The following is a 24,482-nucleotide window of genomic DNA, read 5'->3' on the forward strand; positions in this document are numbered from 1 at the left end:
TGTAAACAAATTAACAGACTTTCAGCATGCTTATAGAGAAGGGCACTCAACATGTACTGCACTGACACAATAACTGATTATTGGTTGAAATACATTTATAATAAGAAGATTGTGGGAGCTGTACTGTTAGATTTCACTGCATCCTTTGATATGATTGAACATAACCTGTTGTTGAAAAAAACCTCTGCCATATTGTGGATTCAGAGCTATCTATCTAATAGAAGTCAAAGGGCTTTCTTTAATGAAAGCTTCTCTAATGTCAAACATATAAAGTGTGGTGTAACTCAGGGCAGCTCTCTAGGCCCTCTACTCTTTTCAATTTTTACTAATGACCTGCCACTGGTATTAAACAAAGCATGTGTGTTCATGTATGCTGATGATTCAACCATATACGCATCAGCAATCACAGCTAATGAAACACTGAAACCCTTAACCTCCTAAGGATCGGACCCTTTTTTTCATTTTTTGCCTAAAATGACATACCCAAATCTAACTGCCTGTAGCTCAGGACCTGAAGGAAGGATATGCATATTCTTGATACCATTTGAAAGAAAACACTTTGAAGTGTGTGGAAATGTGAAATTAATGTAGGAGAATATAACACATTAGATCTGTTAAAAGATAATACATCATCTTTGAAATGCAAGAGAAAAGCCACAATATAATATTGCAATTTAGGTGCAATTTAGATATTGGCCACTAGATGACAGCAGAGTGTGTGCAAAGTTTCAGATTGATCCATTGCAATACTGAACTATTTTGTATCAAGTCTGCCCAAAATGTGCCGAATTGGTCAATTGATACATTTTCAAGTACATAACTATAGAGAACATGCGAAAATGATATGGTAATACAAAATGTAAGTTTACACACTCCCAGGAATATCCTACATGATGGATCGTTAGCTTATACACTAACTTTCACACATCTAGATGACCGTTTGGGGTGGGTGTGGAGCCAGAGACAGCAGGGGTTCAAACTGTAGAACCCAGTTCCTACATTTGAATATAAAAATTGATTTTATCAAACAAAACTATGCTACATTTTATCTCTGGGACCCTTAGGATGACAAATCAGAGCAAGATTATCGAATGTAATTACATTATTTACCTTCAGAGGTGAATGTATCAAACCAGCTGCCGTTATACGTTTTTTGTTGTTGTGCACTCTTTAAACAATAGCAAGGTATTTTTTCACTGTAATAGCTACTGTAAATTGGAGAGTGCAGTTAGATTAACAAGAATTTAAGCTGTCTGCCCATATAAGACATGTCTATGTCCTGGAAAGTTTGCTGTTACCTACAACAGTCATGCTAAACACATTAGTGCACGTTAGCTCAACCTTCCCGTATACGGGACATCGATCCCATAGAGGTTAACAAAGAGTTGCGGTCTGTTTTGGGATGGGTGGCCAGTAATAAACTGGTCCTGAACATCTCTAAAACTAAGAGCATTGTATTTGGTATAAATCATTCCCTAAATTCTAGACCTCAGCTGAATCTGGTAATGAATGGTGTGGCTGTTGAACAAGTTGAGGAGACTAAATTACTTGGCGTTACCTTAGATTGTAAACTGTCATGGTCAAAACAATCAATGGTTGTAATGATGGGGAGAGGTCTGTCCGTAATAAAGAGATGCTCTGCTTTTTTGACACCACACTCCAAAAAGCAAGTCCTGCAGGCTCTAGTTTTGTCTTATCTTGATTATTGTTCAGTCGTGTGGTCGAGTACTGCAAAGAAATATTACATTTAAGTAAGTGCTCAAACCATTTACTCAGTACTTTGTTGAAACACCTTTGGCAGCGATTACAGCCTCGAGTCTTCTTGGGTATGGCGCTACAAGCGTGGCACACCTGTATTTGGGGAGCTTCTCCAATTCTTCTCTGCAGATCCTCTCAAGCTCTGACAGGTTGGATGGGGCTTGTCACTGCACAGCTATTTTCAGGTCTCTCCAGAGATATTCAATCGGGTTCTAGTCCGGGCTCTGGCTGGGCCACTCGAGGACATTGAGACTTGTCCCGAAACCACTCCTGCGTTGTCTTGGCTGTGTGCTTAGGGTCATTGTCCTGTTGGACGGTGAACCTTCCAGCACTCTGGAGCAGGTTTTCATCAAGGATCTCGCTGTTCTTTGCTCCGTTCATCTTTCCCTCGATCCTGACTAGTCTCCCAGTCCCTGCCACTGAAAAACATCCCCACTGCCACCACCATGCTTCACCATAGGGATGGTGCCAGGTTTCCTCCAGACGTGACGTTTGGCATTCAGGCCAAATAATTCAATCTAGGTGTCATCAGACCAGAGAACCTTGTTTCTCATGGTCAGAGTCCTTTAGGTGCCTTTTGGCAAACTCCAAGCGGGCTGTCATGTGCCTTTTACTGAGGAGTGGCTTCCGTCTGGTCACTCTACCATAAAGGCCTGATTGGTGGAGTGCTGCAGAAATTGTTGTCCTTCTGGAAGGATCTCCCATCTCCACAGAGGAACTCTGGAGCTCTGTCAAAGTGACCATCGGGTTCTTGGTGACCTCCCTGACCAAGGCCATTCTCCCCCGATTGCTCAGTTTGGACGGGCGTCCAGCTCTAGGAAGAGTCTTGGTGGTTCCAATCTTCTTCCATTTACAGTGGCTTGCGAAAGTATTCACCCCCCTTGTCAATTATCCAATTTTGTTGCTTTACAACCTGGAATTAAAATGGGTTTGTGTCATTTGATTTACACAACATGCCTACCACTTTGAAGATGGAAAATATTTTCTCTTGTGAAACAAACAAGAAATAAGACAAAGAAAAACAGAAAACTTGAGCGTGCATAACTATTCACCCCCCAAAAGTCAATAATTTGTAGAGCCACCTTTTGCAGCAATTACAGCTGCAAGTCTCTTGGGGTATGTCTGTATAAGCTTGGCACATGTAGCCACTGGGATTTTTGCCCATTGTTCAAGGCAAAACTGCTCCTGCTCCTTCAAGTTGGATGGGTTCTGCTGGTGTACAGCAATCTTTAAGTCATACCACAGATTCTCAATTGGATTGAGGTCTGGGCTTTGACTAGGCCATTCCAAGACATTTAAATGTTTCCCCTTAAACCACTCGAGCGTTGCTTTAGCAGTATGCTTAGGGTCATTGTCCTGCTGGAAGGTGAACCTCCGTCCCAGTCTCAATTCTCTGGAAGACTGAAACAGGTTTCCCTCAAGAATTTCCCTGTATTTAGCGCCATCCATCAATCCTTCAATTCTGACCAGTTTCGCAGTCCCTGCCGATGAAAAACATCCCAGCATGATGCTGCCACCAGCATGCTTCACTGTGGGGATGGTGTTCTCTGGGTGATGAGGTGTTGGGTTTGCTCCAGACATAGCGTTTTCCTTGATGGCCAAAAAGCTCAATTTTAGTCTCATCTGACCAGAGTACCTTCTTACATATGTTTGGGGAGTCTCCCACATGCCTTTTGGCGAACACCAAACGTGTTTGCTTATTTTTTTCTTTAAGCAATGGCTTTTTTCTGGCCACTCTTCCGTAAAGCCCAGCTCTGTGGAGGGTACGGCTTAAAGTGGTCCTATGGATAGATACTCCAATCTCCGCTGTGGAGCATTGCAGCTCCTTCAGTGTTATCTTTGGTCTCTATGTTGCCTCTGATTAATGCCCCCCTTGCCTGGTCCGTGAGTTTTGGTGGGCGGCCCTCTTTTGGGTGGTTTGTTGTGGTGCCATATTCTTTCAATTTTTTAAATAATGATTTAAATGGTGCTCCGTGGGATGTTCAAAGTTTCTGATATTTTTTTATAACCCAACCCTGATCTGTACTTCTCCACAACTTTGTCCCTGACCTGTTTGGAGAGCTCCTTGGTCTTCATGGTGCCGCTTGCTTGGTGGTGCCCCTTGCTTAGTGATGTTGCAGACTCTGGGGCCTTTCAGAACAGGTGTATATGTACTGAGATCATGTGACAGATCATATGACACTTAGATTGCACACAGGTGGACTTTATTTAACTAATTATGTGACTTCTGAAGGTAATTGTTTGCACCAGATCTTATTTAGGGGCTTCATAGCAAAGGGGGTGAATACATATGCACGCACCACTTTTCCGTTATATATATATTTTTTAAACAAGTTATTGTTTTCATTTCACTTCACCAATTTGGACTATTTGTGTATGTTCCTTACACGAAATCCAAATAAAAATCCATTTAAATTACAGGTTGTAATGCAAGAAAATAGGAAAAACGCCAAGGGGGATGAATCATTTTGCAAGGCACTGTAAGAATGATGGAGGCCACTGTGTTATTAGGGAACTTCAATTCTGCATACATTTTTTGGTACCCTTCCTCAGATCTGTGCCTCGACACAGTCCTGTCTCGGAGCTCTACGGACAATTCCTTCGACCTCATGGCTTGGTTTTTGCTCTGGTATGGACTGTCAACTGTGGGACCTTATATAGACAAGTGTGTGCCTTTGCAAATCATGTCCAATCAATTGAATTGACAACAGGTGGACTCCAATCAAGTTGTAGAAACATCTTCAGGATGATCAATGGAAACAGGATGCACCTGAGCTCAATTTCTAGTCTCATAGCAAAGGGACTGACTACCTACAGTACCAGTCAAAAGTTTGGACACCTACTCATTCAAGGGTTTTTCTTTATTTTTACTATTTTCTACATTGTATAATAATAGCCCTGTGTAGCACAGTTGGTAGAGCATGGTGCTTGCAATGCCAGGGTTGTGGGTTCGATTCCCACGGGGGGCCAGTATGATTATTATTATTTTTTTGTATGCACTCACTAACTGTAAATCACTCTGGATAAGAGTGTCTGCTAAATGACTAAAATGTAAATGTAAAATAGCGAAGACGTCAAAACTTTGAAATAACACATGAAATCATGTAGTAACCAGAAAAGTGTTAAACAAATCAAAATATATTTAATATTTTACATACTTCAAATAGCCACCCTGCCTTACCAGATTTGCATTCTCTCAACCAGCTTCACCTGGAATGCTTTTCCAACTGTCTTTAAGGAGTTCCCATATATGCTGAGCACTTGGCTGCTTTTCCTTCACTCTGCCGTCCGACTCATCCCAAACCATCACAATTGGGTTGAGGTTGGGGGATTGTGGAGGCCAGGTCATCTGATGCAGCACTCCATCACAATCCTTCTTGGTCAAATAGCCCTTACACAGCCTGGAGGTGTGTTGGGTCATTGCCCTGTTGAAAAACAAATGATAGTCCCACTAAGCCCAAACCAGATGCGATGGCGTATTTCTGCAGAATGCTGTGGTAGCCATGCTGGTTAAGTGTGCCTTGAATTCTAAATAAAATCACAGACAGTGTCACCAGCAAAGAACCCCCACACCATAACACCTCCTCCTCCATGCTTTACGGTAGGAACTACACATGCGGAGATAATCTGTACAACAACATCGCGTGACACAGCGGGTGGAACAAAAAATCCCAGACCAAAGAACAGATTTCCACCGGTCTAATGTCCATTGCTCATGTTTCTTGGCCCAAGAAGGTCTCTTCTTCTCATTGGTGTCTTTTAGTAGTGGTTTCTTAGCAGCAATTCAACCATGAAGGCCTGTTTCACACAGTCCCCGCTGAACAGTTGATGTTGAGATTTGTCTGTTACTTTAACTATGTGAAGCATTTATTTTGGCTGCAAATTCTGAGGCTGGTAACTCTAATGGACATATACTCTGCAGCAGAGGTAACTCTGGGTCTTCCATTCCTGTGGCGGTCCTCATGAGAGCCAGTTTCATCATAGCGCTTGATGGTTTTTGCGACTGCACTTGAAGAAACTTTCAAAGTTCTTGAAATTTGACCGAATTGACCGAGCTTCATGTCTACAAGTAATGATGGACTGTCGTTTCTCTTTGCTTATTTGAGCTGTTCTTGCCATAATATGGACTTTGTCTTTTATCAAATAGGGCTATCCAAACGCCATGCTCTACTAACTGAGCTACACGGGACTATATATATATATATATATATATATATATATAATACACACACACACACACACACATACATACATACATATACAGTTGAAGTCAGAAGTTTACATACACCTTATCCAAATACATTTAAACTCAGTTTTTCACAATTCCTGACATTTAATCCTAGTAAACATTCCCTGTCTTAGGTCAGTTAGGATCACCACTTTATTTTAAGAATGTAAAATGTCAGAATAATAGTAGAGAGAATTATTTATTTCAGCTTTTATTTATTTCATTACATTCCCAGTGGGTCAGAATTTTACATACACGCAACTAGTATTTTGTAGCATTGCCTTTAAATTGTTTAACTTGGGTCAAACGTTTTGGGTAGCCTTCCACAAGCTTCCCACAATAAGTTGGGTGAATTTTGGCCCATTCCTCCTGTCAGAGCTGTTGTAACTGAGTCAGGTTTGTAGGCCTCCTTGCTCACACACGCTTTTTCAGTTCTGCCCACAAATGTTCTATAGGATTGAGGTCAGGGCTTTGTGATGGCCACTTCAATACCTTGACTTTGTTGTCCTTAAGCCATTTTGCCACAACTTTGGAAGTATGCTTGAGGTCATTGTCCATTTGGAAGACCCATTTGCGACCAAGCTTTAACTTCCTGACTGATGTCTTGAGATGTTGCTTCATTATATCCACATAATTTTCCTCATGTGCAGTTGCAAACCGTAGTCTGGCTTTTTTTATGACGGTTTTGGAGCAGTGGCTTCTTCCTTGCTAAGCAGCCTTTCAGGTTATGTAAATATAGGACTTGTTTTACTGTGGCTATAGATACTTCTGTACCTGTTTCCTCCAGCATCTTCACAAGGTCCTTTGCTGTTGTTCTGGGATTGATTTGCACTTTTCGCACCAAAGTACGTTCATCTCTAAGAGACAGAACGCGTCTCCTTCCTGAGCGGTATGACGGCTGCGTGGTCCCATGGTGTTTGTACTTGCGTACTATTGTTTGTACAGATGAACGTGGTACCTTCAGGCATTTGGAAATTGCCCCTAAGGATGAACCAGACTTGTGGAGGTCTACAATTTTTTATCTGAGGTCTTGGCTGATTTCTTTTGATTTTCCCATGATGTCAACCAAAGAGGCACAGAGTTTGAAGGTAGGCCTTGAAATACATCCACAGGTACACCTCCAATTGACTCAAATGATGTCAATTAGCCTATCAGAAGCTTCTAAAGTCATGACATAATTTTCTGGAATTTTCCAAGCTGTTTAAAGGCACAGTCAACTTAGTGTATGTAAACTTCTGACCCACTGGAATTGTGATACAGTGAATTATAAGTGAAATAATCTGTTTGTAAACAGTTGTTGGAAAAAAAACTTGTGTCATGCACAAAGTAGATGTCCTAACCGACTTGCCAAAACTATAGTTTGTTAACAAGAAATTTGTGGAGTGGTTGAAAAAACTAGTTTTAATGACTCCAATCTAAGTGTATGTAAACTTCCGACTTCAACTGTATACACACACACACACATATATATATATATATACATATATATATATACATATATATATATACATATATACATATATATATATACATATATACATATATACATATATATAATACAATATATATATATACATATATATATATACATATATATATATACATATATATATATACATATATATATACATATATATATACATATATATATATATACATATATACATATATATATATATACACACACACACACACACATAGTATCTTATTTGTATTTAATTAAAACATTTCAGAGGTCCAGACCTCAGTGCCCACATATGTAGTACGGCCCTGATCGCTCGATGGTCGCAGATTACGCCACCAGTGGAAGCTGCTGAGGGCAGGACGGCTCATAATAATGGCTGGAACGGCACTAATGGATTGGAAATCATGTTTGATGTATTTTATATTATTCCACTACAACAATTACCACGAGCCCGTTCTCTTAAATTAAGGTGCCACCAACCTCCTGTGATGCCCACCCATCCTACCCGAACAACATCCCTACTTACGTTTCTGTCTAAAGTAACTAGGCCATACGTCTTGGAGGTGCTCAGAAATACGTTAAGTATGTTTCGTATGGTTCTTAGGCAAGACTGGGCTGCAATGATGTTACTTGAAACTTTTGTTAAGTTTTGAGGATTGTGCTTCACAAAACAGGATTAGTTTAGAAGATTTATTTAGGCATTAGAGATATGGCACACTAACTAAAGGCCTATTTCATTGGGTTGGACTATAAATGAGCACTAACTGGGGCATTGCATGTCATTTTAATTTGCTGTCTAACAAAGCATTTTATAGTATTGCAGGGATTAAAACGTTAATCATGCACACTGCCATCATTCTTGTTTAGTTTAATTGAGTTGTAAAAAGAAAGATATCGCCTTTTGTTAATGTCACTTGGAATGTGCTTCGGTGGTATACAGTACATACTGTTGCATTGTGAATTACTGGTTTTGTTTGCCGTGGATAGACTCTGATTACATACTAATGCATGGGCAATGAAATTGTCAATTTAAATAGCATCAATATCACATTTAATTCTGCTCCATTACAGCCAAAGCAGTTGGTCTTCTGTGTGCTTATTATTTCACATCCTTATGATTCATTTAGAACTAGCTCATATGGATTACATGTATTTATATATTTCCATACACATACAGTGCTATAATTGAAGCCATTCGTTAATGTAGCATTGGTTCAATATACTGGCTCAATAATAGGCGCTCTCTTTAATATTGGGTGCCACAGATTCACAGTTGATTGGAAGACTGATTTATCAATCAGTTGAGATAAAGATTATTTCTTAATTGGTGTAGGCCCAAAAGAAGAAATACGTTCAGGAGTAAGAATTTGCTAAACAAGTCACATAAATTGCATGGACTCACTGTGTACAATAGTGTTTAACATGAGTGTTGAATGACTACCTCCTCTGTTTCCCCACACATACAATTATCTGTAAGGTCCGTCAGCTGAGCAGTGAATTTCAAACACAGATTCAACCACAAAGACCAGGGAGGTTTTCCAATACCTCACAAAGGGCACCCTTTGGTAGATGTTAAGTTCCCCAGCAAGAAATGTCACTGAAACAGAAAGGGGGACTAACAGAGAGTCACTGACCAACAACCAAAACGAAACAGGTGGGGTTTTAGGAGGGGTTCTGAAAGACATTCATGTGGGTGTCCACTGAAAGTTGTCTAGCAACAACAACTGGGACCTAAAAGACACCCACCATGAGCCCCCACTAAACTTGCCTAAGAGCAGGCAAACAAAATAAAAACCCACACCAAGCTTAAAGACAGGAAGCAAACCAAAAAGTTCCCGCAAAACAAAACCAGACAAAGGAATGTTTTTCTAGAACTCAAATCGGGCACGCCAACTAAATGTGTTGACCCTCCACAACTCGCAAGACAACTGGAGCACTGGGCCAGCCACTCTTAAATAGAACCTGGGCCAGCACAGGTGAAACACCTTCCACTAACGAGATGGCAACCAGCACAGTTATAACACATACTGATTAACTCTCAATATTTTCAAGCATACTGGTGGCTGCAACATGTTATTGGTATGCTTGTAATCGTTAAGGACTGGGTTGTTTTTCAGGATAAAAAATAAATGGAATGGAGCTAAGCACAGGCAAAATCCTAGAGGAAACCCTGGTTCAGTCTGCTTTCCACATTTCAGCAGACACTCTATCCAGAGCGACTTACAGTTAGTGAGTGCATACATTTTTCATACTGCCCCCCCGTGGGAATCGAACCCACAACCCTGGCGTTGCAAGCACCATGCTCTACCAACTGAGCTACAGGAGGACTACCAGATACTGGGAGATTAATTTGTCTTTCAGCAGGACAATGACCTAAAACACAAGGCCAAATCTACACTGAAATTGCTTACCAAGAAGACAGTGAATGGCCGAGTTACAGTTTTGACTTAAATCTACTTTAAAATCTATGGCTGCCTAGCAATAATCAACAACCAATTTGACAGAGCTTGAAGAATTTTGAAAAGAATAATGGGCAGATGTTGTACAATCCAGGTGTGGAAAGCTCTTAGAGACTTACCCAGAAAGACTCACAGCTGTAATCACTGCCAAAGGTGCTTCTACAAAGTGTTGACTCAGGGGTGTGAATACTTGTGTAAATTTGATATCTTGTACTTAATTTTAAATACATTTGCAAAAATGTCTAAAACCATGTTTTCACTGTCATTATGGGGTATTGTGTTTAGATGGGTAAGAAAATACATCAATTTAATCAATTTTGAATTCAGGTTGTAACAAAACAAAATGTGGAATAAGTTGAAGGGGTATGAATACCTTTTGGGCACTGTACTAGTGGATACCCAGAGGTTAATGACAATATAGTGCAGGGGTACTCAACTCTTACCCTACGAGGTCCGGAGCCAGCTGGTTTTCTGTTCTACCTGATAATTAATTGCACACACCTGGTGTCCCAGGTCTAAATCAGTCCCTGATTAGAGGGGAACAATTAAACAAAGTAGTGGAACTGGCTTCAAGGTCCAGAGTTGAGTTTGAGGGATATAGTGTAACTGGATGGGGAGGGATGGCCAAAATGCCCAGTAATTTCCCACATGTTGTATTGAGAGGTACAATTATAACCAATGATGTGTTTAAAGCCACAGCGCAGCCATCTTGGTACTGCTCCATTGTAAAAAAGATTTAGGAAGCTATAGAAAATAATTTATTAATGTCGTTTTTGACACATTTATTCTATTACAGACACCTTAATGCATACTTTTAAAATATTGTATATTATGTGAGCTAAACATTAAAAAATATATATATATATATATATATATATATATATATATATATATATATATATATATATATATATAAAAACATTTTATTTGTAAGTATTTTTTTTAGATAGGTAACATTAGTACTGTCTCCACTACTACAACAAAAATACTTAAATGAATGTAATTTTGTCCTTGAAACATTTAATTGAAATACTGTAGAATTCCATTAATTCCTATGGAGGACAGCTCTTACTGGGGAGTGCCAATATGGCCGACCGGTGGCTTTAAAGCCTCTCAATGGCCAATACATAGCGTCAGCAAGGCAGGGTTTATATACATCATTGGTGTAAAGTACTTTACTATTTATATTTGTTACAAGTTGTACTTTTACTCCATGTTACAGGCTTTGGTTTTTCCATTTATGTTTTGAGTTTGGACTTTAGCACGTATAGCTCGTTAGCGTATAGGGCGCACCGATTGGTGTCACCTCGTTAGTCAGTATGTGTTACACCTGTGCTGGTTGCCGTCTCGTTAGTGGGAAGGCGTTTTACCTGTGCTGGCCCAGGTGCTATTTAAGAGTGGTTGGCCCAGTGCTGTCATGAGAGATGTGGAGGGTCAACGCCTTTAGTTGGCGCTCCCGATTTGATTTCTAGAAAAATGTCTGATCTTCCCTGTTTTTGTTTTCCTCAAACAATTTGGTTTCCTTCCTATCTTTAAGTTTGGTGTTGGTTTTTCTTTTGTTTGCCTCTTCTTGGGCAAATTTAGTGGGCACTCATGGTGGGTGTCTTTTAGGTCACAGTTGTTACTAATCAACTTTCAGTGGAAATCCCCATGAGTTTCTTTCAGAACCCCTCCTAAAAGCCCACCTATTTGGTTGCTGTCAGTGACTCTTTGTTAGTCCCCCATTCTGTTGTGAGTGACAATTTTTGGTTTTCTTGCTGGGCAATGTAACGTCCACTACATTCATAAAGAAAATAATGTAGTTTTTTACTTCATACATTTTTCCTGACCACAAATCATATAAATCATTTCACATTCCTTAGATGAACCGAACCAGATGCCAACCTTTTATTTCATTTTTATTTATGGATAGCCAGGGGCACACTCCAACACAAAGACAATTTACAAATGAAGCGTTTGTGATTCTGCCAGATCAGAGGCAGTAGGGATGTTCTTGAATTTGACCGTTTTCCTATCCTGCTAAACATTTGAAATGTAATGAGTACTGTTGAGTGTCAGGGAAAATGTATGTAGTAAAAAGTACATTATTTTCTTTAGAACTGTAGTGGAGTTAAAATAAAAGTTGTCAAATATAAATAGGAAAGTTAAGTACAGATATCAAAACAAACGTTTTCTTGAAGATGCGCAATCAAACTTTTGTATCATTTCGGTCTGTAGTTTTGAAAGTGGTGCTCATGAGCCTGAAGTGGTCCCTATTTTTTTGTGTACGACGTCATCCATTTAGTATATGTTGAGTTTTGTTATGTTTAAGATCCTGGAGTACATCTTTAAGTACTGGTACTTTAGTTTACACCACTGCCGATAGCATCACAACACACGGTTTTCAGCCTGTACAAACCACATATGTGTTAGCCAACTGAGAACCGACGATCACGTCATTGCCACAACTCTGCAATAAGGAGTATTGTAGAGCTCAGAGCCCGAGCCTGGCATCAATGGACATGATAAAGAAAAATCTGGTCCAGTCGGAGTGACATTTTGGGAGAAAGTGGATCCTTGTCTTTTGGCAGATCCATTTGTGGTTTCAGGGTGGATGGGAAAGGAGTTGGGTGCAGTTGAATCAGTGAAGGTAACCTGTAGTGGACTGATATTTGATTGTGTTTCTTCTGCCCAAAGGGAGTGGGTGCTCCATGTCACGCAACTTGGGTCAAAATCTGAATAGGGAACAATTGAAAGGAGTGATTTTCTGTGGCAGTGTTGTGTGGAGGTGGAGCAATTGAAGTTGAAGATTTCAGGTGTTTATGACGGCCACCGTTTTGGTGTGGAGCAGACCCGGTGGCGAGCGTGGTGAAACAGAGGAGTCACTGTCAGTCTTTTTTTAGTTTTGAGTCCGAGTTTTTACCCGACAAAGTCATGTTAGGGTATATCAGTTATCCTGTTAGCGCTGTTTCAGGTGCAACGTTTATGGTCATGTTGCAGCTTTGTGTAGGAGGGAGATTTCAAAATGTGGGAAGTGTGCAGGAGGGCATGGGACAGAGGATTGTGTAGTTTCGGTGGATAAAATTGTGTCAACTGTAGGGATGCCCATGTTGCTGGTGATCTGAAGTGTCCAGTGTGAGAGAGTGTTTGAGGTGGCCAGAGTCAAAATAGTGTAGAAGGTGTCATATACTGAGGCAGTAAAGAATGAAGAGGAGGATGGGTCAAGGGTGAGGGATCTCTGTGAGTAGTAGCTCTGTGCCAGAGGGATAGGCCAACGAGTGATGTATGCTTCAGTAAGGTTAGCTTCTAAGCGTTCATACCAATGGCTATCAACTCTACCGCAGAAATGGAACGTAAATCACAGAAAATTGATTGTGTGGTGGCAACTGCAGAGAAGTATTTGGGTATACGAAATTTGACTTCAGAAGTTACAGCATGTGTTGAGTGGTGGCTTCCTGTCCTCTTAGGTCATTGGCATGGTGCAAGAACAGATAGGGTAAAAATAGTGGAATGGGGTAGTGGGTTTTTAATGAGTGTAGGTTTGGTTGGAAATAGTGGTGTATATACAGTGCATTCGGAAAGTATTCAGATCCCTTCACTTTTTCCACATTTTGTTACGCTACAGCCTTATTCTAAAATTGATTAAATATTATTTTTCTCATCAATCTACACAATACCCCATAATAATTGCTAATGTATGTGTGTGTGTATATATATATATATATATATAAAAAAATACCTTATTAAGTATTCTTTGTTTTAAGACTCGAAATTGAGCTCAGGTGCATCCTGTTTCCATTGATCGTCCTTGAGATGTTTCTACAACTTCATTGGAGTCCACCTGTGGTAAATTCAATTGATTGGACATGATTTGGAAAGGCACACAACTGTCTATATAAGGTCCCACAGTTGACAGTGCATGTCAGAGCAAAAATCAAGCCATGAGGTCGAAGGAATTGTCCGTAGAGCTCCGAGACAGGATTGTGTCGATGCACAGATCTGGGGAAGGATACCAAAACATTTCTGCAGCATTGAAGGTCCCCAATAACACAGTGGCCTCAATCATTCTTAAATGGAAGAAGTTTGGAACCACCAAGACTCTTCCAAGAGCTGGCCGCCCCGGCCAAACTGGGCAATTGGGGGATAGGGTCTTCAGTCAGGGAGGTGAACAAGAACCCGATGGTCACTCTGACAGAGCTCCAGAGTTCCTCTGTGGAGATGGGAGAACCTTCCAGAAGGACAACCATCTCTGCAGCACTCCACCAATCAGGCCTTTATGGTAGAGTGGCCAGACGGAAGCCACTCCTCAGTAAAAGGCAAATGACAGCCTGCTTGGAGTTTGCCAAAAGGCACCTAAAGGACTCTCAGACCATGAGAAACAAGATTCTCTGGTCTGATGAAACCAATATTTAATTATTTGGCCTAAATGCCAAGCGTAACGTCTGGAGAAAACCAGGCACCGCTCATCACCTGGACAATACCTACGGTGAAGCATGGTGGTGGCAGCATCATGCTGTGGGGATGTTTTTCAGCGGCAGGGACTGGGAGACTAATCAGGATCGAGGGAAAGATGAACGGAGGAAAGTACAGAGAGATCCTTGATGAAAACCTGTTCCAGAGCGCTCAGGACCTCAGACTGGGGCGAAGGTTCACCTTCCAACAGGACATCGACCCTAAGCACAGAGCCAAGACAATGCAGGAGTGGCTTCGGGACAATGTCCTGGAGTGGCCCAGCCAGAGCCCTATCCAACATCTCTGGAGAGACCTGAAAATAGCTGTGCAGCGACAATCCCTATCCAACATGACAGAGCTTGAGAGGATCTGCAGAGAAGAATGGGGAGAAACTCCCAAAGTACAGGTGTGCCAAGCTTGTAGCATCATACCCTAGAAGACTCGAGGCTCTAATCGCTGCCAAAGTTGCTTCAACAAAGTACTGAGTAAAGGGTCTGAATACTTATGTAAACGTTTTATTCGTAATAAATTTGCAAAAATATCTAAACCTGTTTTTGCTTTGTCATTATGGGGTATTGTGTGTAGATTGATGAGGGGGGAAAAAACAATTTAATCCATTTTAGAATAATGCTGTAACATAACAAAATGTGGAAAAAGTGAAGGTCTGAATACTCTCCAAATGGGGTTAGTTGGTGGTGCATTTTTTAAAAAGTTTCCCTTCCTCTCTATTTTTGTATCACAAAATGTAACGTGATTGACCACACACTACCGCGCAGTAGGTGGCGGCATGCACAAATAAAATGTGTGAACGCCATGACACCAAAGAAGTAGAATGGCAAAAACGGGTTTCAATAACGGTTCACACATTTTTTATTTTTTTATTGTTAAATCATTTAAAGTTGTATTTGACAATGGGTCGTTTGCGTTAACCATTAAAATTGTGAAATAGTTATTTGTGCGTGACAAATTGTATGCTTGGTTGAATAATGGTTTATAAATGCACTTAAATGGTCATAAGACAAACTCTTGTTCATCATGTAATCTTTCAAGGGTTTCACTGTTTAACACTCACTTTTGGATGGGATGCATGGGGGAATTATTTATCAGAGGAACTATGGTATTATATCAAGGAATTAAGGCATAATGACTTCCCATCTGCGCAACATGCTCAAACTAACGATGACCTCGAACGTGTCCACTTGTGTTGACACTGACTTAATGTGACAATGCACAAAGAACGGGGTCGAGATCAAGGTCAGTGTGCAAAATCCAGACATTAGAGATTGCCGCGAAAGATTAAAGTTCGTAGACGAGACAAAAACGTAAAGACAGAGAAAGTACGTTTTCCATGCAATTTGTTTAGTGGTACATTAATTCTGCTGGACGATTTAGCATAGGTAGTTAGCTATCCAGCTAGCCTAGTGTTGGAGCCATATGGCGTTAGCTGGCATTTTTTGTTATGCCTACCAACTAGGCTAGCTAGCTAGTTACCATAGTACATTCTACCGAATAGACTTTCCATGCAAAAAAGAAACAGGCTTCATTTAATTACAATTAGACAGCCCTGACTATTATCTCTCTCTGTCTGTCTTCATAGTTTTCCTTTCTAGGGATATATTTAAATAATGTCATCCCACAACCTTCCCTATCCTTTCACCCTCATCCATTGCTGTTATCTACAAATGCATTTGGAGCATGAATGTTTAATTTACAATGATAAATAGGCCTACATCAAGATACACTACATGACCAAAGGTATGTAGACAACTGCTCGTCGAACATCTCATTCCAAAATCATGGGTATTAATATGGAGTTGGTCCCCCCATTGCTGCTATAACAGCCTCCACTCTTCTGGGAAGGCTTTCCACTAGATGTTGGAACATTGCTGCGGGGACTTGTTCTATTCAGCCACAAGAGCATTAGTGAGGTTGGGCACTAATGTGGGCCATTATGTCTGGCTCGCAGTCGGCGTTCCAATTCATCCCAAAGGTGTTCGATGGGGTTGAGGTCAGGGCTCTGTGCAGGCCAGTCAAGTTCTTCCACACCGATCTCAACAAACCAGTTCTGTGTAGACCTTGCCTAGTGCACGGGGGCATTGTCATGCTAAAACAGGAAAAGGCCTTCCCCCAAACTGTTGCCACAAAGTTGGAATCGTCTAGAATGTAATTGTATGCTGTAAAGTTAAGATTTCCCCTTCACTGGAGCTAAGGGGCCTAGCTCGAACAATGAAAAACAGCCCCAGACCATTATTCGTCCTCCACCAAACTTTACAGATGGCACTATGCATTCGGGCAGGTAGCGTTCTCCTGGCATCCGCCAAGCCCAGATTCGTCCGTTGGACTGCCAGATGGTGAAGCGTGATTCATCACTCCAGCGAATGCGTTTGCACTGCTCCATAGTCCAATGGCTGCGAGCTTTACACCACACCTGCCGACGCTTGGCATTGTGCATGGTGATCTTAGGCTTGTGTGCGGCTGCTCGGCAATGGAAACCCATTTCATGAAGCTCCCGACAAACAGTTCTTGTGCTGACGTTGCTTCCAGAGGCAGTTTCGAACTCAGTAGTGAGTGTTGCAACCGAGGACAGATGATTTTAACGCGCTACGCGCTTCAGCACTCGGCAGTCCCGTTCTGTGAGCTTGTGTGGCCTACCACTTCGCGGCTGAGCCATTGTTGCTCCTAGACGTTTCCACTTCACAATAACAGTACTTACAGTTGAACAGGGCAGCTCTAACAGGGCAGAAATTTGACGAACTGACTTGTTGGAAAGGTGGCACCCTATGACGGTGCCACGTTGAAAGTAACTGAGCTCTTCAGTAAGGCCATTCTACTGCCAATGTTTAGCTATGGAGATTGCATGGCTGTGTGCTCGATTTTTATACACCTGACAGCAACAGGTGTGGCTGAAATAGCTGAATCCACTAATTTGATGGGGTGTCCACCTAGTTTTGTATAAATGGTGTATGTAGACTATTGGCCTGTTGGAAACTACAACTCCCTACTACAGGGTTCTTCAATTCCGGTCCTGGAGGGCCGAAACACTTCTGTTCTTTATTTCTACCTGGTAGTTAATTGCACTCACCTGGTGTCCCAGGTCTGAATTAGCCCCTGATTAGAAGGAGAGGATGAAAAACAGAGGTGTTTCGGCCCTCCAGGACCGGAATTGAAGAACCCTGCCCTACTACATCGCACAGATCAGTCTGGAACTGTGTGATCTCTAGAGAAACTGTGTAATGTGAGAATTTAGCTCACAGAAAAAACCCTGAACGAAATGGAATTCAAATAAATGAACCAACATTGGTCAATTAGTTGTTTAATATTAAAAACTGGAAAATAACATACGTTTTGGTTAATCGCTCAGCAATATTCTCTTGTGACCATGATTTGACATCCTGAGGACTGGTATGCTGAATGTCCTTAAATTGTCAGACATGGTGGCGTAGCAGGAAGATCGGAATGCCGTGAAACAAGTTCAAATCCCAGGTGAGGACATGATGAATAATAATTGCTGAATAAATGAACATGCAGAATGGAATCATGTTTGCCAAATATGTAAGTTGAAAACACTGTACGTTAAAAGCACTGTGTGGGTGTCCCTAACCTTGCCAACATCAAAGAGCTGTGAATGGATCAGTGGTTCACCAATCAGTTCCCTGATGGGCTCGGCAATAGTAACAAGGGGTGGTGTGTAAAGAAACAACTAGTATCTTTTTGGGGAAAACATTTATTTGGGACCATCAGGTGAAGTCCTAAAAATGTCTTTAGGGACGTCCCTGGAACAGACTGGGAACTAGACAAAAACCACCAGGTGACGATGACAAAGTCCTATGTTTTAAACGTCATTGGACACAATTTTTTTGCAACATTTCCATGAAACGTGTAATATTTATCATATAAATTACATCTTATTATGGGTCGCAGGTGAGGTGTGTATATATGATAAATATTACCCCACTAAAGTAAATGGCGACTTCCGACTTGATATATTTTATGGATAATTTGGGCTAAACTGGAGTTTAATCCAATTAGATTCCCCGATGTATAATGAACACATGCATGCAACCGATCTGTTTGAGTTCGACCTGAATTAATGATTTGTCTCAAAAGCGGATAAAAAAAAGGCAAGAAAGGTTTCACATTTGATTCGACTAGGGATTAAATTATTCAGTAATGGCAATATATAGGCATGCATAAGAACAAATCTAAATGGATGTTAATTCTAGAGCTTGCTGTGTTTTTTCTCTGAAAAAACAAATTGCGACACAGCAAACTAGCGATGAACATGCTTGATACGACTGTGAGATCCCAGATGACCTCAGAGTGCAAAACAGATGAGTTGCAGTCCGAACACCAGCTATGCGAAAAAAGAACATTAGTTAACTAGGTAATTTCTACATGACGCTCAGCAAGATTTGTTAGCACAGAGCACAAAGTGCACATAGTGCCCTCTAAGCTCATCACTAAGCTAAGGATCCTGGGACTAAACACCTCCCTCTGCAACTGGATCCTGGACTTCCTGACGGGCCGCCCCCAGGTGGTAAGGGTAGGTAACAACACATCTGCCACACTGATCCTCAACACGGGGGCCCCTCAGGGGTGCGTGCTCAGTCCCCTCCTGTACTCTCTGTTCACCCATGACTGCATGGCCAGGCACGACTCCAACACCATCATTAAGTTTGCCGACGACACAACAGTGGTAGGCCTGATCACCGACAACGATGAGACAGCCTATAGGGGAGGAGGTCAGAGATCTGGCCGTGTGGTGCCAGGACAACAACCTCTCCCTCAACGTGACCAAGACAAAGGAGATGATTGTGGACTACAGGAAAAAAAAGAGGACTGAGCACGCCCCCATTCTCATCGACGGGGCTGTAGTGGAACAGGTTGAGAGCTTCAAGTTCCTTGGTGTCCACATCACCAACGAACTATCATGGTCCAAACACACCAAGACAGTCGTGAAGAGGGCACGACAAAGCCTATTCCCCCTCAGGAGACTAAAAAGATTTGGCATGGGTCCTCAGATCCTCAAAAAATTCTACAGCTGCACCATCGAGAGCATCCTGACTGGTTGCATCACCGCCTGGTATGGCAACTGCTTGGCCTCTGACCGCAAGGCACTACAGAGGGCAGTGCGTACGGCCCAGTACATCACTGGGGCAAGGTTTCCTGCCATCCAGGACCTCTATACCAGGCGGTGTCAGAGGAAGGCCCTCAAAATTGTCAAAGACTCCAGCCACCCTAGTCATAGACTGTTCTCTCTGCTACCGCACGGCAAGCAGTACCGGAGTGCCAAGTCTAGGTCCAAAAGACTTCTCAACAGCTTCTACCCCCAAGCCATAAGACTCCTGAACAGCTAATCATGGCTACCCAGACTATTTGCACTGCCCCCCCACCCCATCCTTTTTTACGCTGCTGCTACTCTGTTAAGTATTTATGCATAGTCACTTTAACTCTACCCACATGTACATATTACCTCAACTAGCCGGTGCCCCCGCACATTGACTCTGCAACGGTACCCCCCTGTATATATAGCCTCCCTACTGTCACTTTATTTTACTTCTGCTCTTTTTTTCTCAACACTTTTTTTGTTGTTGTTTTATTCTTACTTTTTTTGTTTAAAATAAATGCACTGTTGGTTAAGGGCTGTAAGTAAGCATTTCACTGTAATGTCTGCACCTGTTGTATTCGGCGCATGTGACCAATAAAATTTGATTTGATTTGAAATAGGCTCTAAAGCGACATGTCTGACTTGGATAGTGGGATGGACGCACAGTCAGTCCCACCTATGGATGTGGTGTGCGCATCCACTCCGCTCTCTATATGCGGGCGGGCCGGCCGGCCGGCCAAGCTCCCAAAATAAGCCCTATTGCAGCTATTTGGACGGGTACAGAGGCGAATCCCAAACAGCCCACGAAGCATTGTTGTGATTTCTGTAAAAGGGAAGAGCATATGGTCAGGCGCTATTGGAACATTTACGTCATTTAGCAGACGCTCTTATCGAGCGACTTACAAATTGGTGCATTCACCTTATAGCCAGTGGGATAACCACTTTACAATGTTTTTTTTTTTTTTTTTTGGGGGGGGGGGTAGAAGGATTACTTTATCCTATCCCAGGTATTCCTTAAAGAGGTGGGGTTTCAAATGTCTCCGGAAGGTGGTGAGTGACTCCTCTGTCCTGGCGTCGTGAGGGAGCTTGTTCCACCATTGGGGTGCCAGAGCAGCAAACAGTTTTGACTGGGCTGAGCGGGAACTGTGCTTCCGCAGAGGTAGGGGAGCCAGCAGGCCAGAGGTGGATGAACGCAATGCCCTCGTTTGGCTGTAGGGACTGATCAGAGCCTGAAGGTACGGAGGTGCCGTTCCCCTCACAGCTCCGTAAGCAAGCACCATGGTCTTGTAGCAGATGCAAGCTTCAACTGGAAGCCAGTGGAGTGTGCGGAGGAGCGGGGTGACGTGAGAGAACTTGGGAAGGTTGAACACCAGACGGGCTGCGGCATTCTGGATGAGTTGTAAATAAAAAAAATAAAAATAAAATTGTCATTTAGCAGACGCTCTTATCCAGAGCGACTTACAGGAGCAATTGATCAAGGGCACATCTACAGATTTTTCACCTAGTCGGCTCAGGGATTAGAACCAGCGACCTTTCGGTTACTGGCACAACGCTCTTAACCACTAAGCTACCTGCCGCCCGGTTTAATGGCACAGGCAGGGAGCCCAGCCAACAGTGAGTTGCAGTAATCCAGACGGGAGATGACAAGTGCCTGGATTAGGACCTGTGCCGCTTCCTGTGTAAGGCAGGGTCATACTCTGCGAATGTTGTAGAGCATGAACCTACAGGATCGGGTCACCGCCTTGATGTTAGCGGAGAACGACAGGGTGTTGTCCAGGGTCACGCCAAGGCTCTTCGCACTCTGGGAGGAGGACACAACAGAGTTGTCAACCGTGATGGCGAGATCATGGAACGGGCAGTCCTTCCCCGGGAGGAAGAGCAGCTCCATCTTGCCGAGGTTCAGCTTGAGGTGGTGATCCGACATCCACACTGATATGTCTGCCAGACATGCAGAGATGCGATTCGCCACCTGGTTATCAGAAGGGGGAAAGGAGAAAATGTATTGTGTGTCATCTGCGTGGCAATGATAGGAGAGACCATGTGAGGATATGACAGAGTCAAGTGACTTGGTGTATAGAGAGAATAGGAGAGGGCCTAGAACTGAGCCCTGGGGGACACCAGTGGTGAGAGCACGTGGTGCGGAGACAGATTCGCGCCACACCACCTGGTAGGAGCGATCTGTCAGGTAGGACGCAATCCAAGAGTGAGCAGCGCCGGAGATGCCCAACTCGGAGAGGGTGGAGAGGAGGATCTGATGGTTCACAGTATCAAAGGCAGCAGATAGGTCTAGAAGGATAAGAGCAGAGGAGAGAGAGCATTTAGCAGTGCGGAGAGCCTCCGTGACACAGAGAAGAGCAGTCTCAGTTGAATGACCAGTCTGGAAACCTGATTGGTTTGGATCAAGAAGGTCATTCTGAGAGAGATAGCAGGAGAGTTGGCTAGAGATGGCATGCTCAAGAGTTTTGGAGAGAAAAGAAAGAAGGGATACTTGTCTGTAGTTGTTGACATCGGAGGGATCAAGTCTAGGTTTTTTGAGGAGGGGTGTAACTCTCGCTCTCTTGAAGACGGAAGGGACATAGCCAGCGGTCAAGGATGAGCGAGGTGAGGTAAGGGAGAAGGTCTCCGGAAATGGTCTGGAGAAGAGAGGAGGGGATAGGGTCAAGCGCGCAGGTTGTTGGGCGGCCGGCCATCACAAGTCGCAAGATTTCATCTGGAGAGAGAGGGGAGAAAGAAGTCAAAGCATAGGGTAGGGCAGTGTGAGCAGGACCAGCGGTGTCATTTGACTTAATAAATGAGGATCGGATGTCGTCGACCTTCTTTTCAAAATGGTTGACGAAGTCATCCACAGAGAGGGAGGAGGGAGGAGGAGGAGGATTCAGCAGGGAGGAGAAGGTGGCAAAGAGCTTCCAAGGGTTAGAGGCAGAGACTTGAAATTTAGAGTGGTAGAAAGTGGCTTTAGCAGCAGAAACAGAGGAAGAAAATGTAGAGAGGAGGGTGTGAAGATGACATGTCCGCAGGGAGTAGCGGGAGAGAGAGAGCGAAGGTTGCAACGGCACATTACCATCTGAGTAGGGGCAGAGTGAGTAGTGTTGGATGAGAGCGAGAGAGAAAAGGATACAAAGTAGTGGTCGGAGACTTGGAGGGGAGTTGCAGTGAGATTAGTAGAAGAACAGCATCTAGTAAAGATAAGGTCAAGCGTAATGCCTGCCTTGTGAGTAGCACGCTAAACAGATCATTTGTGTCCGTGTCTAACCTTGTGTCAAGTTTTGGGGTTTGTTTTGAACTTTTGAACGACTCTGGTTACCAGTATGTAAAATAAAAATAAATGTAGGTTATAAACTTACCCTTAGTAGCTACTGTTAGCTAGTTAAGAGTAAAGCTAGTGTGGTGTCGAGACAACGATGCTGATATGCTGTGTTGATAAGAAATCTGCTGACACTGTACTTTGATTATAAAGGTTTATTATATCAAAAGATTTCAGCGTCAATTTACAGATTTCTGCAGAATCTGGAGAACAACTAACCCAATCTCAAATATGATTATTCTCTCCATCCTTTGTTCCAACATGGAATATATCCTATGTAACACAAAATGGCGTGTTTTGAATAGACCAATCCCTGGCCTCCCCATAGCCCCATGTCCTCTATTTCAGGGGGGCCCTATAGTAATGCTTTCCAGATGTTTGAGCAAGGCAGAGTTCATTTAACCAACCATATGAAAACCTCAGCCAAAGCTATAAATTGTTCAGATACTACATATTTCCCCCCTTCGAGACTAATTAAGTCTCGAAAACAAAAATAATAGGATTATGACAAATCTTGTGTAACTTTAGCAATAAACCCAAGTTTATGGAGTGTGAACAAATTTTTATGAAGTGTAAACAAATTGCTATGGAGTGTAAGAGCGGAAAACCTCTCTGGCAGCTTTCTTTCCAAATATCCATCAATCAATCAAGACAGTAAAATTCTCTCACGGCCCCTCTGCCCTAGGCGACCAGCTAAGTACTCCAGATCAATTTATAAATCTTCATCAATGCATCTTAAGCTATGATGCAATTGAATACACATGAAAGCCTCAGAAAACAAAATACAATCAAAATTGTCCACATTCAGGCTGGTCGACCCATCGGACCCTCCTGTGGATTCTCTCTGTCCCTGCCTAGACCCAATATCCCTAAGCATCCACGAAATAAACAAAAACATCTGAGGTCCCCACATGTACCCAACCACAGAAAACATCATTCTTCAAAAAATGTATACAGAAAGAATATGACACATTTTGTATTACACATGCAAATATGTATATAAATCATTGCAGACACTGAAATGTAGTCACCTACACTGCAGCTACTCAGCAGTGTCGACTTTCAATGCAACGTTGATGATGGAATCTGAACATTTCCACACCTTCCTTGTTCAACTTTCTCCAGTCCATTCATATTGTCCATGTTTGAGTATTTGAATCCCACATGCTTCTGGAAGAAAAGAAAACACCAACCAGTATCTTTTGCAAAACAACACATGCAAATTAAAACATCAATATCAAAAATAATATATAAATGATATATAAAATGAATCACATTCCATTTCCCCCCTTTGATTCATAAGAAAACACTAAATATCACAACAATATGCAAAGAAATGTGAAAATTGTCACACAATCAGATATTCAACATTTTCTAGAGTTACTTCAACCCTAGTTTTCGTAACGTTTTGGTCTGACTTTTTTCCTAATTTTTTGAAAAATCAATTTCACTGATTTATCCACAAAACTCTTTCCCATTTTCTGAGGATATTAAATGAGGAAGTCCCCTCCTGCTTATGACTTCTTTACACAAAAACTTGGCAACCGATTGAGCGTCTTTTCGCTTGGTTGGACATGCCTCTGGCCATCGTGAAAATCTATCCACAACCACCAGCATATATCTTTTCCCTTCAACTGGTTTTATCATATCAACAAAGTCGATAACCAACTCACACATAGGACCTCTCGGTGTTGGAATGTAATCAGGAAGAACAGTCACACCCCTGCGAA

This window comes from Coregonus clupeaformis, chromosome 35 (genome assembly GCF_020615455.1).
Source record: "Coregonus clupeaformis isolate EN_2021a chromosome 35, ASM2061545v1, whole genome shotgun sequence".
Classification (NCBI taxonomy): Eukaryota; Metazoa; Chordata; class Actinopteri; order Salmoniformes; family Salmonidae; genus Coregonus; species Coregonus clupeaformis.